We start from the raw sequence: 16,396 nt of genomic DNA, 5'->3' as shown, positions 1-16,396 counted from the left end.
GCTGATACCCTCAGAGGGCTTAATCTGACTCAGAAGGTAGCGTCACCTACTCATGTGGCTGGCCATATGCTCGATCTACTTTTTACCAATAATCATACTCTACAGATAGAGGACCCGTTACCTATAACTTGGTCTGATCATTGGTTGATTCCTTTTAATTTATTATGGGTCTCCGGTAATAATCAGACTAGTCCTACCTTGGAGGTTAGGAGAACCTGGAGGAAGATTTCCTCCAAATCGATGGGTCTTGAGTTACAGGACATCCCTCTCCAGCTTACAGGTGACCCTAGCCAGGATGCATCAACTTTTAACTGTTGGGTCAATTCAGCTCTTGAGAAAATTGCCCCGATGAAGACTATTTCAGCCGTCAGCCCCTTGGTTTACAGAGGATTTCTGTACGGAGAAGAGCCTATGTAAGAGGCTGGAGCGTGCCTGGCGAAAACACTATGAGCCTGTGGCCAAGTGCGCATATGAAGCAGCGCAAAGAAAATGTAATTGTCTAAAGTGCAAGACCTTAGGGACTTTGTTGCCAATCAGATTAAAACCTCTGACAACTCTGTGAAAGAAATGTTTAATATAGTCCAGAGTTTCATTAAACCACATTCTCTGAAGAGTACTATTCTTCCGTCAGCTACTCTCTGTGAAAAGTTAGCTACTTTTTTCCAGACTAAAATCCAGGATATTTACTCTTCCTTCTCACCCTTGATCACTAGATTTACCCTCTCAGACAATGTGTGGGACAAGTATATGGTCGGTCTTTCGCCCCTTTGGTCTAGAAGCATCTCTGGGAGAACTCAATAAAATAAAATCAGGCTCCCCGGCAGACCCTTGTCCGGACAGATTCTTTAAGCTACTAGCCTCCTGGCTCAACCCTGCATTGAAAGCTATTTAGAACTCCTCGTTCGTGACGGGGATGTATCCTACCAGCTGGAAAATTGCATTTGTTCAGCCAATTCTCAAGAAGGAAGATGCTGATCCAACAGAGCCCAAACATTTTAGGCCAATTTCCCTCATTCCTGTCCCGGCTATATTTCTAGAAAAGGAAGTCCAGAAACAACTAGGGGACTTCCTAGAGTCGAATCGTCATCTGCACGACTCCCAGTCTGGATTTAGATCTGGGTATAGCACGGAAACTGCTTTGCTGGAAGTTGCTGAGACCACCCGTGAAACCTTAGACCAAGGAAGCTGTGCGATGCTGGTGCTGCTGGATTTATCCGCAGCTTTTGATACGGTGTCACACAGGATTCTCCTAAAGAGACTTAAATGTCATGGGGTGACGGGTATGGTTTGGACCTGGTTTTTCTAATTTCTAGAGGGACGCACTCAGCAGGTGACCCTCCATCCTCATGTTTCCACCTCCAGCCCCCTTGTGTGTGGGATCCCGCAGGGCTCGGCCTTAAATCCAACACTCTTTAATGTGTATCGCACCCCCTTGCGGCAATTATTGAGCAATATGGGGTGAAGGTCCTCTCGTATGCCTATGATACACAACTGGTGTTCTCCTTCAGAGATCACAGCGAGACGCCCTTTGTCAACTTTAAGTAGTGTCTTCTGAATATTTCGTCGTGGATGACAGAGAGCTGCCTAAAATTGAACACAGAAAAGACGGAGGTCTTGTTTTTCAACCAACCTACCACTCCACGGCCAGAACTCTGGTGGCCAGCTGAGTTAAATACGCCCCCTCTCCCTGTTGCTTCTACTAGGAATTTGGGCTTCAAGTTTGATACGCAGCTGACTGGCAAAGTGCAAATCGCCCATGTCTCAACGCAATGCTTTTGTAAGTTGAAGGCTCTACTGAGCTTCCTTCATTATCTGCCTATGGACTGTAGAAAGACCGTGGTGCACGCATTGGTCACTTCCCACCTTGACTATGCGAATAGCCTCTACCTGGGGCTTCCTGAATATCTGCTCAGAAGGCTGCAGATTATTCAAAATGTGGCATGGCATGGACTGGTGCAGTCCATGACATGCAGCGCATGCACACAGGGGGGCACAACATGTACTCCCTTCATGCTGTGCCCCCTTGCATGGACCCTATGGCCCTGAGGTACAAGGGGGCCCTGTAGGGCGCCCTTTGTTTCCTCTCTTCCACGGTTTTCATGGTGGACTCACCACCATGAAAACCGTGGTTGAGAGGAAACTTGTAGTATGCTTGGCTGGTCCGCTGTTTCCTGCCAAGTATATTCCGGCCTTAAAACCGCCACCCCTTAAATTACTTTCCCTTCCTTGTTCTATAATTTTTGAATAACTTATCTAATATTTATTGTTTATTATTATATATGATTTAATGTTACTTGGTATGAACACAAGTTATTTTAGAATATTGTATATATTTTCAAGTTTCTATGTATTGTGAGTTTCTTTTTCTCAAATAAATAAATATCACACCAAAAAAAAAACGCCACCCCACCACCAGGGATCTCTGATCCCTGGCGGTTGCGGTGGTCCCAGGGTGGCCTGACTGTCCTGGTCGCGATAGGGCAGTCGGAAGACTGTCCTCACCATGCCCCCGTGAATCTGGCAGTGCATGGTGACCCTAAGTTACTAACAGAAAAAAAATGAAACAAAAATCCTTTTGTCAAACTAACTGAGAGGTTGTCATGACTGGTAACACAAAATCAGTGTAGTAGGGAAAGGCTCATCGGGAATAACAAAGGGAACTAGTTAGTTGAAAATTGTAAATTCATTTTCTTTTAAAAGTTGTGAGAAATACGTTTTTTATCCTAATATGTAACTCAGGAATGAACTTGCCATTAAGGAGAACATAATCTGAAACCGAACCATCAAATGGCATCGTATAGAGGAATACGTGTGAACACTTTCTCGCAAGATGAGGGTTGATGGTTGTCATCTGTTGGGATATTTATTTCCATCATGGGTTAGAAAGGGCTTTTCCCAATGAAATGTTGGCGTTTTTATAGTGTTGGTGAAAATATTCACAGAAGTCATAGTTTTTGCAGTTGCTGGTTGCATTTTATCTTTGTTTGTATTACAGCGATACAGATTACTATTTTGTGTAAAAAGGACTTGTGTTATATCTAACTTACCGATTTATAAAAATAAGCCAAGGAGTTGTTTTTTTGCCTTGTTTAAAGACAATTTCAATAAACTGTTTTGTGTATAGCGAAGGTAAAGCAACCCTTTCAAGTCCAGATGATACATTTTCTATGGGAGAGACCTTCATGATTGTGATAGAGATCAGGGTGTATATAATATTCCCACTACCACGGATAGAGTAATCTCACAGTTACACGCACATGCATACATCATACGCTAGGGCCCATTTCACTAACATACGCTCAAATACTCTACCAGCAATGAACCTGTGGAAAGAAAACACTCCTAAACACCCTGCATCTATATCGAGGCCGATAAGACCTGGTTTTGTGACTGTCTCTAAGCTTAGTCTATACAATATATACAACAATAATCAATAACGCAAACCCAATAATTGACAAAAAATGAATATCCAATACCATGTTTAAAATTATATTGCTTTATCTAAAATTAGTCCAAGAAAATCAATCAGAGTAAATCATTTCTCATAGTTACCTATTCTAGCTAAATGTCAGAACGGGTCAGGACAAGTCTCTCGGTAAATGTCTCTCAAGACGAAGTCCCTTCAGCATCGATCCTCAGCAACGCAAGTTCATCACGCAGCAAAGGCAAAAAGGTAAGTGGCAAATGGGGTGGCAAGAACCCTCTCTAAGCTAACAGTTCTTATAATAAATTGAACAAAGGAAAGATACATTGGAACATAGGAAAAATCATAATATCCGCCGGACTTGCTGAGCAGAGCGAGAAGGAAAGGATGTAACATTGCAACATTTATGAATCTCCGCTCAGGAAAAATACACATAGCGAAAACTACGGAACAGGAACCAAGAAAATAAAACATGTATCACATTAATCCGGCTTCTCCTCGGCTATCAAGCCACAGTTCAGAGTTTCCCTCTAAGGCTCCTTTGTTTTTCAAGATTGCCAAGGACACTTTCACTTCTCTTGGAGAACTCCCAAAAACTGCTGCTGTCCTCATGGAAAGTTTCTCAACAAGGACCATGGTCAGTTAGCTTCAAAACCATTTCCAGCAGGGGTCTCCCTCGTCTCAGTTTTCACATATTCACTCGAGGCCAGGCTCACAAAATCAGCCATCATGGACTAGGCCTCCATAGGCCACAATAGACCATCTCAATTAAAAGAAATAAAAACAACGTTACTACAGCATAATGATTAAACAGTGTTAACCCCACTAATACCCTTATGTGTATGCATTTATCTAGCATTTGCAACATAGAAAAGCATTAATTCAAAAAGCGTTTTGTGCTCAAAAATAAACAGCACATTGCAACGTTTAAACATGAAAACACATTTAACACACAAACATATATAACACATTTAACACGCGCGTTATTATCAGTCAGCACATTTAAGCACATTCACGTGTAACTCTTTCTTGTTAAAACAAACGGATTGATTAATATAAACGCACTTGCACAAGACAAATAATTAATTATTAATTATTAATAGATTAATACAACGAATAGACATGCCAGAGCTTCAAAAGCCCCAGAATTTTCAAACTGAAAACTCTGCTCCAGCAATCCCCCCTTTGGTGATTTTATCACCAAATAAACCCAAAAAAAAAATTAGTGAAAATTTAGTCCCATTTTAGGAGAAATCAGAAATGTCTTTTCCCCTTTACACAACATTAAACACCAGTCACTCTTTCATCATCCCTTTTTGTCTCTAAGTAAACACTCTCCCTCAATTCTTCTAATTCAATTTCTTGAGGTTCTCTCTTCAACCTCTTATTTTTCTTTTCCTTATTCAATTTCTTCCTCCCTCCCCTGTTTTTACAACACACACACACCAATCTTATTATTAATAAAGCCACAATTATACAAGACAAGGGAAACAATATTCTACCTATAATAGTACTACCTATCTTTGCAATAAAATCCTTAACAGCTATCATTTTATTAGCTATTTTAGTCCACAAACTCTCAGCTTCAAGTGGTACTAATTCTTCATGCAAATCAGTAATATTTTTTATATAGACCTTTAGGTCTCTGCTTTCGTCTGGAATGTAAGTGCAACAATGTTGAACTTTCAGCATTCCACAGACTCCACCCTCTTTGGCCAATAGAATATCAAGGGCAAGTCGATTTTGCATAGACATGGCACGTACGGCACTTAATTCCGTATTTACCAAAAGAAACCCTCCAGCGGTATTTGTCGATAAGCGATCAACCACTGTAGACAGTTTCTGAATTCCATAAGCATTTAAAGAAATTCCCACTGCTGGAATCAAAACCCCAAAAATATCACCCACTATTTCAGACCAAGTTTCTCTCTTAAAACGCATTAGTAAGTTAACATCTTCTACATCTGTTACTTTATCTATATGAAAAATCTTTGGAAAAACTAAGCCCACATAACACGTGCCATACCAATGGTCAGGCAACTTGTAATAAGCCTTATTCCCACAAACATAATATACTCCTGGAAAAAGCGTATCTTCTCCACCTCTGAAACCCCAACCTGTTGCAATGAAGTATGTATCATGGCACTCACTAGTCCCGACAAAATACGTATCATATTGGGATTTCCTTCTGGTAATACAAAGTTTACCCTTCTGTGGTGCATCTAGAGCTAAAGTTGGACTAGCCCCATTCTTCAACTCTTTTCCCATCTCAATGTCCCAAATTGTCTCACTCACTTCATATTTCCCTGCTTTCTCATGCCTGTTCAATCTCCTTTCTTCCACCATATCCAGGAAAGCTTTCTCCTCTCCTTTCAAACTGCAAGTTAAATTATTCTTAAAAATGTAATCTAATGTTAATCCTTTTTCTTCAATAAAAATCTCACCAAAAGTGTTAGCTTCTTTAGCTGGATTCAGCTCTTTGTTCATTGGCAAGTGCCCAAAAATACTATCTCTGTTAGACATCTTATAATCTACTTTCCCTAACAAATAAAAAACACTACTTAAAATACTACAGGAAATACCATATGTAGCTGGTAAATGATGATAAGTAACACCCTCTGAGACGGATGCAGGTAATTGCATACAAACGTAGCAATCCCTTACTTCCATTGTCTTCACATATTCATATAACAGTTTCGAAAAAACATTACTAGAAAAGTTATTAATTGACCTATCTTTGTGTGTGTAAGCATTACTAATTCTAATTGGAACTACTTTTTGTGAATTCTTCTCTACATTTGTCACATTTTCCGTATACATCTCAAACTCTACTTTAAAAGTAACTAATAAAACTAAAACACCCCATAGAAGCATTAATAATCCAGTACAGCAGCAGCACATCCTACACCACCTCTTAAAGAAGGCACATCTATTTCTATTATCCTCTATGTTAGCCATTTTAGTTTAGCCTCTACTACTCCACTACTGTTTGAACTTCTTCAATTCTTCAGTAATTCTTCAGCTTTCAGTTTATCCAAATGATCTCTCCGTTCACTTGATCCAAGTGAATCCTTCTTTCACTCAGTTTGGATACTTGTCATTCTTTACTTCAATTTCTTCAACATCAAATTGTATCAGATCTCCAACATCAAAATCCTCAGTACTCGACTCTTCTCCAATGTCAGTCAAGAGTACTTTCAGAATTTCACCAGTAACTTCCTCAACCACTTCTCTCAAGACCACTTCCGGATTATCTCGAGTCACTGTTTCTTCTTTTCCTCCTTCAGACAGTGCCACATAAGACCATTCCGGTGATCTGTACTTTTGGTTGGGTCTTCTTACTCTTTTTATTTCCACTGGTTCGTTTGACTCCTTTGATTCTTCTCCTTCAGCTTTTGAACTTTGACTCGAAACTTCATTCACTTGTTCAGCTTTCGATGTATTTGCTCTTATTATTTTGTATCTCAGCCTCTTAACTCTGTTGTTAGGCCAACGATCTCCTCTTAACACCTTTTTCGGCTTTATTTCTTTATTACTTCTTTCTCCAATCCAAGTTCTCTTTCTCAGAACTCGACCCTTTGTTTGTTCATCTTCATCATCTGTTTCAAGTGCCTCTTGTTTCCGTTTTCCAGCAGCCTTCTTCTTCTCCACAGATTTTTTCACCACTGTTTGAGACTTCCCTACTGCTGTCCCTCCTCGGGTCTCCGACACGCAATCTTCTTGCTGTCTACTTGTCCCTTCACCTGACTCATCAAGAATGTTCCCTACACCTCCTCGGGGGTCTTCCGCAATCTGTCCCTCTCTATCTTCTTCTGACCCTACTTCTTCAAGTATAATCTCAAGTGGTTCTTCAATCTCCTCCTCTTCTGATTCAGGAGTAGTCTCTATGTGATTTCTCTTTTCTTTTTTTTTTCCTCCACTGCTACTTGAAACTTCAGGCTCTTTTACAGAATCTGGTCTTCTCTCTGATACTCGCAGTGATTCTCTTGAAGCTCTCTCTGCTTCTTTTCTCACTGATTCCGTATCTTCAGTATCTTCACCATCACTGGAATCTGACTCTTCAAAATACTCTTTACCAGTCCCTTCTTTTGGGTTTGGAACTCTCAGAGTATGACTTGCATGTACCCAGTGCTTCACTCCAGCACACTTTACTGCAGTCGTCGTAGTCAGAATAACTTGTCTCGGCCTTCCCCACCTTGGAATCAAGCAATTTCTTCTTCTGTGCACCTTAATCCTCACCCAGTCTCCTGGACTCAGATCATGGGCTTGCTTCTTCTCAAGTGTGGTAGCTTCTTCTCCAACCTGGTGAAACACAGAATGAACTGCGTCAGCCAGGCCTTTACAGTAATCCAAAATCATGTCATCAGTTATTGTCACCAACTTATTGACAGGCACGAATGCATGGCGCATAGCACGTCCCATGATTATCTCGTGCGGACTCAAACCAGTAGTTCTATCTGGAGTAGATCTCATAGTCATCAGAACTAGAGGTAAAACATCTGGCCATTTCATGCCAGTGGCTAAGCACATTTTTCCAATCCTATTCTTGATTGTGCCATTGATCTGCTCAACCACACCAGAAGCCTCTGGTCGGTATGCACAATATAGCTTCTGCTGTATTTTCAATGCTTCACAAATCAAACCCATGAGCTCATTTTGAAAATGTCTACCTCTATCAGACTCAACTGTTACTGGAAACCCGTACCTAGGAATCAACTCCCTTAACAGTAACTTTGCCACTGTTAATCCATCATTTCTTCTAGTCGGGTAAGCTTCCACCCACCTTGAAAACAAACAGACTACCACTAGAACATACCTCAGTCTGTTTACTTGGGGCATTTCAATGAAATCAATCTGCATTCTTGTAAAAGGACCTCCTTCTCTGCCTATTGTTCCCAGACTCACCACTGTCTTTTTCCCAGTGTTAAATTGCTGACAAACTAAACACCTCTGACAGATGCTTTCTGCAATTGTCCTGAACTTTGCATTGTACCAGGTCTGTTTGAACGACCTAACCATCGCGTCCCTTCCCAAATGTCCCTGGCCATGATACATCCTTGCCATTGACGACAAGATGGAGTTCGGCATCACTGGTCTGCCATCTCTGTAGACCCAAACATGGTCTGTTTCTCTTGGAGCACATCCTGCCTTAATCCAATCTCTTTTCTCTTCTTCTCCTGCCTCATCTTGTAACTGCTTCACTTCATCCCAGGTCTCTAGGACATTAGTAAACATCACAGATAGAAAAGACATTTCCCTTTCTCTGTCCCTGTTAATGGACTGATTCGTTTTGGCACAATATTGCGCAACATCGTTGGCATAACGGTTTCCGACCGTTATAAAATCCTCCCCTAGACCATGGGCAGCACATTTTACAACTGCTAACTCCTTAGGCAGCTGTATCGCCTCAAGCAATTTACCAATCATTTCAGCATTCTTTATTGGAGTTCCACTTGATGTCAAGAAACCTCTTTGTAGCCAAAGTTGGCCAAAATCATGCACCACTCCAAATCCGTACTGACTATCAGTCATCACAGGTGGCAGAGTGGCGTAGCGGAAGCGTGCTGGGTCGGTAATCCAGCTGACGATGAATCGAAACCATCCTCTGCTGCCAGGAAATTGATAGAGATCAGGGTGTATATAATATTCCCACTACCACGGATAGAGTAATCTCACAGTTACACGCACATGCATACATCATACGCTAGGGCCCATTTCACTAACATACGCTCAAATACTCTACCAGCAATGAACCTGTGGAAAGAAAACACTCCTAAACACCCTGCATCTATATCGAGGCCGATAAGACCTGGTTTTGTGACTGTCTCTAAGCTTAGTCTATACAATATATACAACAATAATCAATAACGCAAACCCAATAATTGACAAAAAATTAATATCCAATACCATGTTTAAAATTATATTGCTTTATCTAAAATTAGTCCAAGAAAATCAATCAGAGTAAATCATTTCTCATAGTTACCTATTCTAGCTAAATGTCAGAACGGGTCAGGACAAGTCTCTCGGTAAATGTCTCTCAAGACGAAGTCCCTTCAGCATCGATCCTCAGCAACGCAAGTTCATCACGCAGCAAAGGCAAAAAGGTAAGTGGCAAATGGGGTGGCAAGAACCCTCTCTAAGCTAACAGTTCTTATAATAAATTGAACAAAGGAAAGATACATTGGAACATAGGAAAAATCATAATATCCGCCGGACTTGCTGAGCAGAGCGAGAAGGAAAGGATGTAACATTGCAACATTTATGAATCTCCGCTCAGGAAAAATACACATAGCGAAAACTACGGAACAGGAACCAAGAAAATAAAACATGTATCACATTAATCCGGCTTCTCCTCGGCTATCGAGCCACAGTTCAGAGTTTCCCTCTAAGGCTCCTTTGTTTTTCAAGATTGCCAAGGACACTTTCACTTCTCTTGGAGAACTCCCAAAAACTGCTGCTGTCCTCATGGAAAGTTTCTCAACAAGGACCATGGTCAGTTAGCTTCAAAACCATTTCCAGCAGGGGTCTCCCTCGTCTCAGTTTTCACATATTCACTCGAGGCCAGGCTCACAAAATCAGCCATCATGGACTAGGCCTCCATAGGCCACAATAGACCATCTCAATTAAAAGAAATAAAAACAACGTTACTACAGCATAATGATTAAACAGTGTTAACCCCACTAATACCCTTATGTGTATGCATTTATCTAGCATTTGCAACATAGAAAAGCATTAATTCAAAAAGCGTTTTGTGCTCAAAAATAAACAGCACATTGCAACGTTTAAACATGAAAACACATTTAACACACAAACATATATAACACATTTAACACGCGCGTTATTATCAGTCAGCACATTTAAGCACATTCACGTGTAACTCTTTCTTGTTAAAACAAACGGATTGATTAATATAAACGCACTTGCACAAGACAAATAATTAATTATTAATTATTAATAGATTAATACAACGAATAGACATGCCAGAGCTTCAAAAGCCCCAGAATTTTCAAACTGAAAACTCTGCTCCAGCAATTGGAACGTTTCTGTTACTTTGAGTTGATTTGCCATCCATGTGTGACCTAACACTTGGTTCAATTTATATTGGTGTGTTGAGCACCATGTATGTTATATTGAAAATCATTATTCTTATTGTACAATTTAGAAGAGACAAAACCATAAGGGAAATATTGTTTAACATGTCCATTGTTGCTGTTTCAGATACTCGATTACTGAAGGACAGAATCAAGCATTGAGAAAAAGGATGCCGAGAATGGTATCCCACACACTCGAGTATACTTAATGAGAAATTACACAGTAAGACGTGGTACATATTTTTGTTAAAAAAAATATATATATATATATATATACTAATAGTACTTAATTTATTTATTATAAGAACTCCAATTTGCCTTTCCATTGAAGGCATCTAGTCCAGACAATGAGAACGGATTCCTACAAGTCTGTAGATTTTCTCTGATCTCATTCCCTTTTCCGCTTGTGGATTCTGCATCACTTAAATGTGATAATGAGTGAGGTAGAAGGCTGGGGGGGGGTGGGCTAAAGCCCACATCTTCATCTTTGGCATCCTTGCCGAAAACGGTGAGCCTGTTTCATGACAGATGTAACCCATACTCTCTTCCAGAGCACACAAACCATTAAGAACCCTTTGTCTTGAACCATGTACTCCTTTAATTTGCATTTACCTAGACCGGTGTGCAAAAACGCTATGTACATTTATAAATACAATATTTTCTTCAAAATTGAGTCGTACTCATTTTTTTTTTGCAGGAAAAGGATAGGATAATCATTTATATAGCGCAACAAATGCCGAATGCCGAAACACACCGGGTTCATTTTTCCTTAAGAAGACCTCACAGGTTAAATCATTCCATAAGAGTTCGAAACACACGACGCATAGTCCAAGGAAAGCACTGAATAGAGATTCTATCATGTCATGGCACTAATATTTATTGACCTTTCTAGACAAACTACAGATATTGGACCAGGCTGCCCTTAATGGGAATTAAGTATTATCTTATGAATATTGCAATGCAAAAAAGAAGAAATGATTTCCTAGCCATTAGACCCTAATGTACAAAATAGAATGGTTTTCAATCATGCACTTATATGAATTTCACCACAGATGATGGTGGATTTTAAGTCATCCTCGTACTCCTATTTTAAAAACATAAATATAAGAAGTGTTACTATTCGGAAAAATTGAGAGATATGTTATTGGTTGAAAGACATGAGTTGTAAAAAGAATAACTGGTTACCACTATGTAAAAGAGTCATCCAGAGACAATAAATATAGTTTGTCAATGTCTTTTAATGGAGCTTGTAAATCAGCTCCTATCTCAAAACTAATGACATCATAATGTCATTCACACATTACTGCACACTAGAATAAAATACAAGTAGTGCCTTGAAGACAAATTCTTATTGCTTTTAAGGTTGAGCAAAGGTTTCTTGATGTTGTTTACTATTTGTTAATGACAGTCACTATTGGCCCTCGGGTGGCATCAGGGTACAGTGGCGTGCTGCCACCCAAGAGGGTTTCTGTTGAATGGCTCTCCTTCCATTTAGGGGTTAGGCGTGAGGTTATGGTTTTGAGGGTGCAGTGAACGAAGGCAGGGGGGTTTAGTGGGCATTTGACTGTGGTTTGTAGGCCACACTATTTACCTATGTGCAAAATCTCACCTAGAGAAAGACATTTCTGCTTGTCATAATGGTAACATTACTGTAGAGTGTTCCTTATTCTTAAAAGCCAGATCACTTTTGGTCCGCCCTACCACTTCAGTGCTTGAGCTACTGCTTCCTATGATGCAATGCATTGTGGGTGCAGGTGTGTAGAATGAATACAGAGCCTTCCCCATGCTATGGACATAGCACAACCCAATGAACAAACTACTTTTTGGGAAATATAGTTTGTAGCCACTTTATTTAGGCAACATTAAAAGTCTGCTGCTATCGTAAAATGCACCCATCTCTATTTTCCTGTTCTGAACTGCTGAACTGGATTAGAAAAATCAAGAAAATGATCCTAAAATGTTTCCTTATTGGATAATAACTGTGAGCTGTCAAATAAATGTCTCGTACATGGATATGAAAAGAAATTCATCTTCTTCATTAATTAGCGGGTACTTTGTTCTCAGGGAAATGTTCATAACAAACTTGACAGTAGAGGCATTGTAATTACAGAACTCAACTGTGATTAAAATTAGGGCCTCCTTCTGAAATACATGACGTAAAGTATCCCTCCAACTGTCACCAAGGAGTTGAATGATCATCAAGAGGTTTGAGGCTACATGAATGAATTAATCATTTTTTTTTTTTAAACACTTCATTTTCCAAATAAAGGAGACAATTCACATTGCATTGCATATGGTTTTTGCACAACCAAAAAAGAATCGTGCCTGACAGTTTGTGATACAATAGTGGACAAAATATCGACCCATACAGTGGCAACACACAATGGACACCGGATCCTGACCCCTCCCCCCCACCCCCACCCACCGCCCCATTCCGAACTATAATGCTTTAGGCAGTCGATTTCCTGCAAACACTCTGAGCCGCAGCCTCACATCGAGTTCCCGCCACATCATGCCATGCAACAGTGTGCAGCACCCGCCCCTCAGCCCACACCCTCCGGCACTATGCCATTGTCTGTCTGTGAGGTGGAAACTTGCTTGGCTGTGTCCAGGTGTGCTCTCAGCGGTCCCCATATGTCTTTAGGGTGGGATGTCGGTGGCATCAGACAGGCATATAACTCTGCATTGGTGTTGCAGTACACTAAGCTACGCAGCCAAACTTGTAGTTTGGGGGCCGTTTTCCTGCCCCAGTGGATGGCCACATCCCTCTTCGCCAGCAACAGCCCCAGGGACACCAATCTCCTAGCTTTCTTGGGAATCAGAACTGTATAACCCAGGAGGGCAATTTCAGGAAGGGGGACAAGTGGAATCCCAATTATTTTCCCCAGTGTCTCACTCATGCACCTCCGCCCAGTAGGTCTGTAAATGAGGACAGGACCAAGCCAGATGAAGAAAGTCAGCATGTGGGGAGGTGCATTTTAAGCAATTGTGATGTTTAGTAGCATCAATCTTGTGGGCCATTCCTGGTGTGAAATAAGCACGGCGGAGAAATTTAAAATGTAGTAACTTATGGCGGCTGTTCAGCGAGATGTCCCTGGTGACCATACAACACTTCTTCCATTGGTCGTCTGTGATCGCCCCACCCACATCCACCTCCCATTCCTGTCTAATCTTGGAGTCATCTACAGGGAGGAGCTGGGTGCAGGTCCTGTACATTTTAGAAATGAGGCATGTGCCACTTGTGCTCTCCAGGACCAAACTAACCGGGGGGGAACGAGTCTGGCTCAACCGGGTATGAGGGACACTCTGCACGCAAGGCCGATTTCGTTCTGCACATTAGGAAGCGGGTCATAAAACTGCAATCCAGGAATCTGTCGTCTTCGTCTATTGTGAAAACATGCCCCCCAGGGAACAGATCGCCCATCTTAGCTATGTCTGCTGTTGCTAATGTACGCTGTACTATTCGCTCTCCAGTGAGTGGGAACCATCTGGTATTGGACCAAGGCAGGGCGGAGGAGTATAAAGATGTGGCACCCGCACGCTTTCTCAGCTTGACCCAGGCCCAAGCAGTCGTTGACACTGTCTGAATATCCCGCTTGTCCCGTGGGAACCCACCCGGCAGCACCTCGCTCAATTTGTCCGGAAGAACTAGGTCCGTCTCTGGCCTTAGAAACAGGATACGTGCGTCGGGGTGAAACCAGGCGTGCGCATAATGGCACTGCGCCACCAAGTAATACAGTTGGAAGTCTGGGACATTAAAACCTCCTCTGTCATATGGCAGGGTCAGTATGGCCCAACGAACTTGAGGACGTCTACCACCCCATACCAGTCGGATTATAAGCGGCCGTAGAGTACGAAATAAACCGTCCGACAGGGGCACAGGGATATTATTAAATAGATATAATAATTTGGGGAGAACCACCATTTGTAATATGGCCACCCTACCAGCTAGTGTCAAGGATAGTCTCAGCCATCTGTCCACCTGCTCTTCTATTTTTTTAAAGGTCTGCCCATAGTTCAAGCGTATAATCTGAGTGGTGTCCAGGTGGATGTGGATGCCGAGATATTTCACAGAGTCTTGGCACCATTCAAGAGGGAATTCGCAATCCCACCTGACTGTGCTCTCCATTAGCGGGAATATGATGGATTTGTGCCAATTGATGCCCAGCCCAGAGAATCTGCCAAATCGGATAATTTCACGAATTAGAGGAGCAAGGTTTAGGTGGGGCTCCCGGACATATAGGATGGTATCGTCCGCGTATAGGGAAGCTAAAGGTGGGCCCGTTTTGAATTGTAGCCCTCTATGCAGATGGCGTTCTTGGAAATGCCTGACTAGTGGGTCCATCGCTAGAATTAATAATAGGGGGGATAGGAGGCAACCCTGTCTAGTCCTGCGGCATAAACTAAAACGGCTTGGACAGAGTACCATTCAAGTGGAGTCGGGCCGAGGGGCCGCTGTATAGTAAGGAAACAATTGCGATGAAACTATAAGGTAGGCCCATGCGCGGCATTACTTCCACTAGGAATGGCCATTCCAAAGAGTCAAATGCTTTCTCAGCGTCAAGCAACACCACTGCTGCAGGAACCTCCGGTTGGACTCTGTGCAGCACAGTGAACAGTGTTAGGAGGTTCAAGGATGTGGAGCGTTTGGGGACAAAGCCAGACTGCATTGGGGAGATGATGTACTCCATCAGCTGTGAAAGCTTGTTGGCGAGCACTTTCGCCAATATTTTGTAGTCCAAGTTCAGTAGGGACAGCGGTCGGTAAGAGCCGCACTGTTTAGGATCTCTACCTGGCTCCGGAAGAAGGATAATCACAGCTTCATGCATTGTGGGGGGGAGACTTTGCTTTTCCAAGGCCTCCGCATACACCTCAATCAACTGGGGGGCCAAAATATCCTTGAACTCTTTATAGAAGTCCCCGGTGAATCTGTCTAATCCCGGGGCAGTAGATCCCCGCATGGTGTCTATGGCAAGTATAACATCAGCGACGGAGATTGGCGCTGCCATGAAGTCAAGCATATGTTCCTCCAAAAACACCAATGCAATTTCGTCTAGATACTCAGTCTGTGCTGTACCATCAGGGTTTGCTCTAGACGTGTAAAGTGTAGTATAATAATCTAGGAACTCATCCCGGATAGCCACCGTGGAAGTGAGAGTGATGCCATCTGCGGAGTGTAATTCAGTGATATAAGTTTTGCTGTAAGGTGGTCTCAGCATTTGCGCAAGGACTCTGCCGGGCCCCTCACCCTCCCCGTATTGTCTAGCCGTGTGGTATTTCCCCATGTATAAAATCTCACGATCCGCTGTGTCCCTGTATTCAGTCCGTAGGGCAAGTCTCTCAGCCTGAGCAGCTGTGTCAGAGTGTCGCAAGTTGGGAGTCTATTGCAGTTATTTCTTGCTCGATGCGGGTCATCGTCTGTCGAAGATCTCTAAGTACCCCGGCCTACTTGGAGATGCACACTCCCCAGATAACGGCTTTAAAGCCTTCCCACAGAGCCACCGCGGTGTCCACCGAGCGGTGTAAAGCTCAAAATAGTCCTCTATCGCCTCCCTGACCTCAACCTTGAACAGGTCATTTTGGAGGGCTCTACCAGGGAAGCGCCACTGTTTCTCGTACCTCTCTGGCTGTGGGAGCCTTAGATGTAAAACTATCGGGAGAGTAGTCAGAGTATGTGCAAGGAAGCGTAGTATGGGAGTCAAACCAATCTGCAACCACGGGAGAGATCAGCCAATAATCTATCCTTGACCAGGTGCCGTGTTGGCCAGAGTGATGGGTGTAGGTGGTAAGGGCGGGGTTACGCTGCCGCCAAATGTCAATTAAAGTGTGTTGTTCACAGGCGCCTTAGAGGTGCTGTCCAGGACGGGGTGTATTAATAAAT

The sequence above is a fragment of the Triturus cristatus genome, chromosome 12 (assembly GCF_964204655.1).
Source record: "Triturus cristatus chromosome 12, aTriCri1.1, whole genome shotgun sequence".
NCBI classification, from domain to species: Eukaryota; Metazoa; Chordata; class Amphibia; order Caudata; family Salamandridae; genus Triturus; species Triturus cristatus.
Note: the sequence above shows the minus strand (reverse complement) of the source record.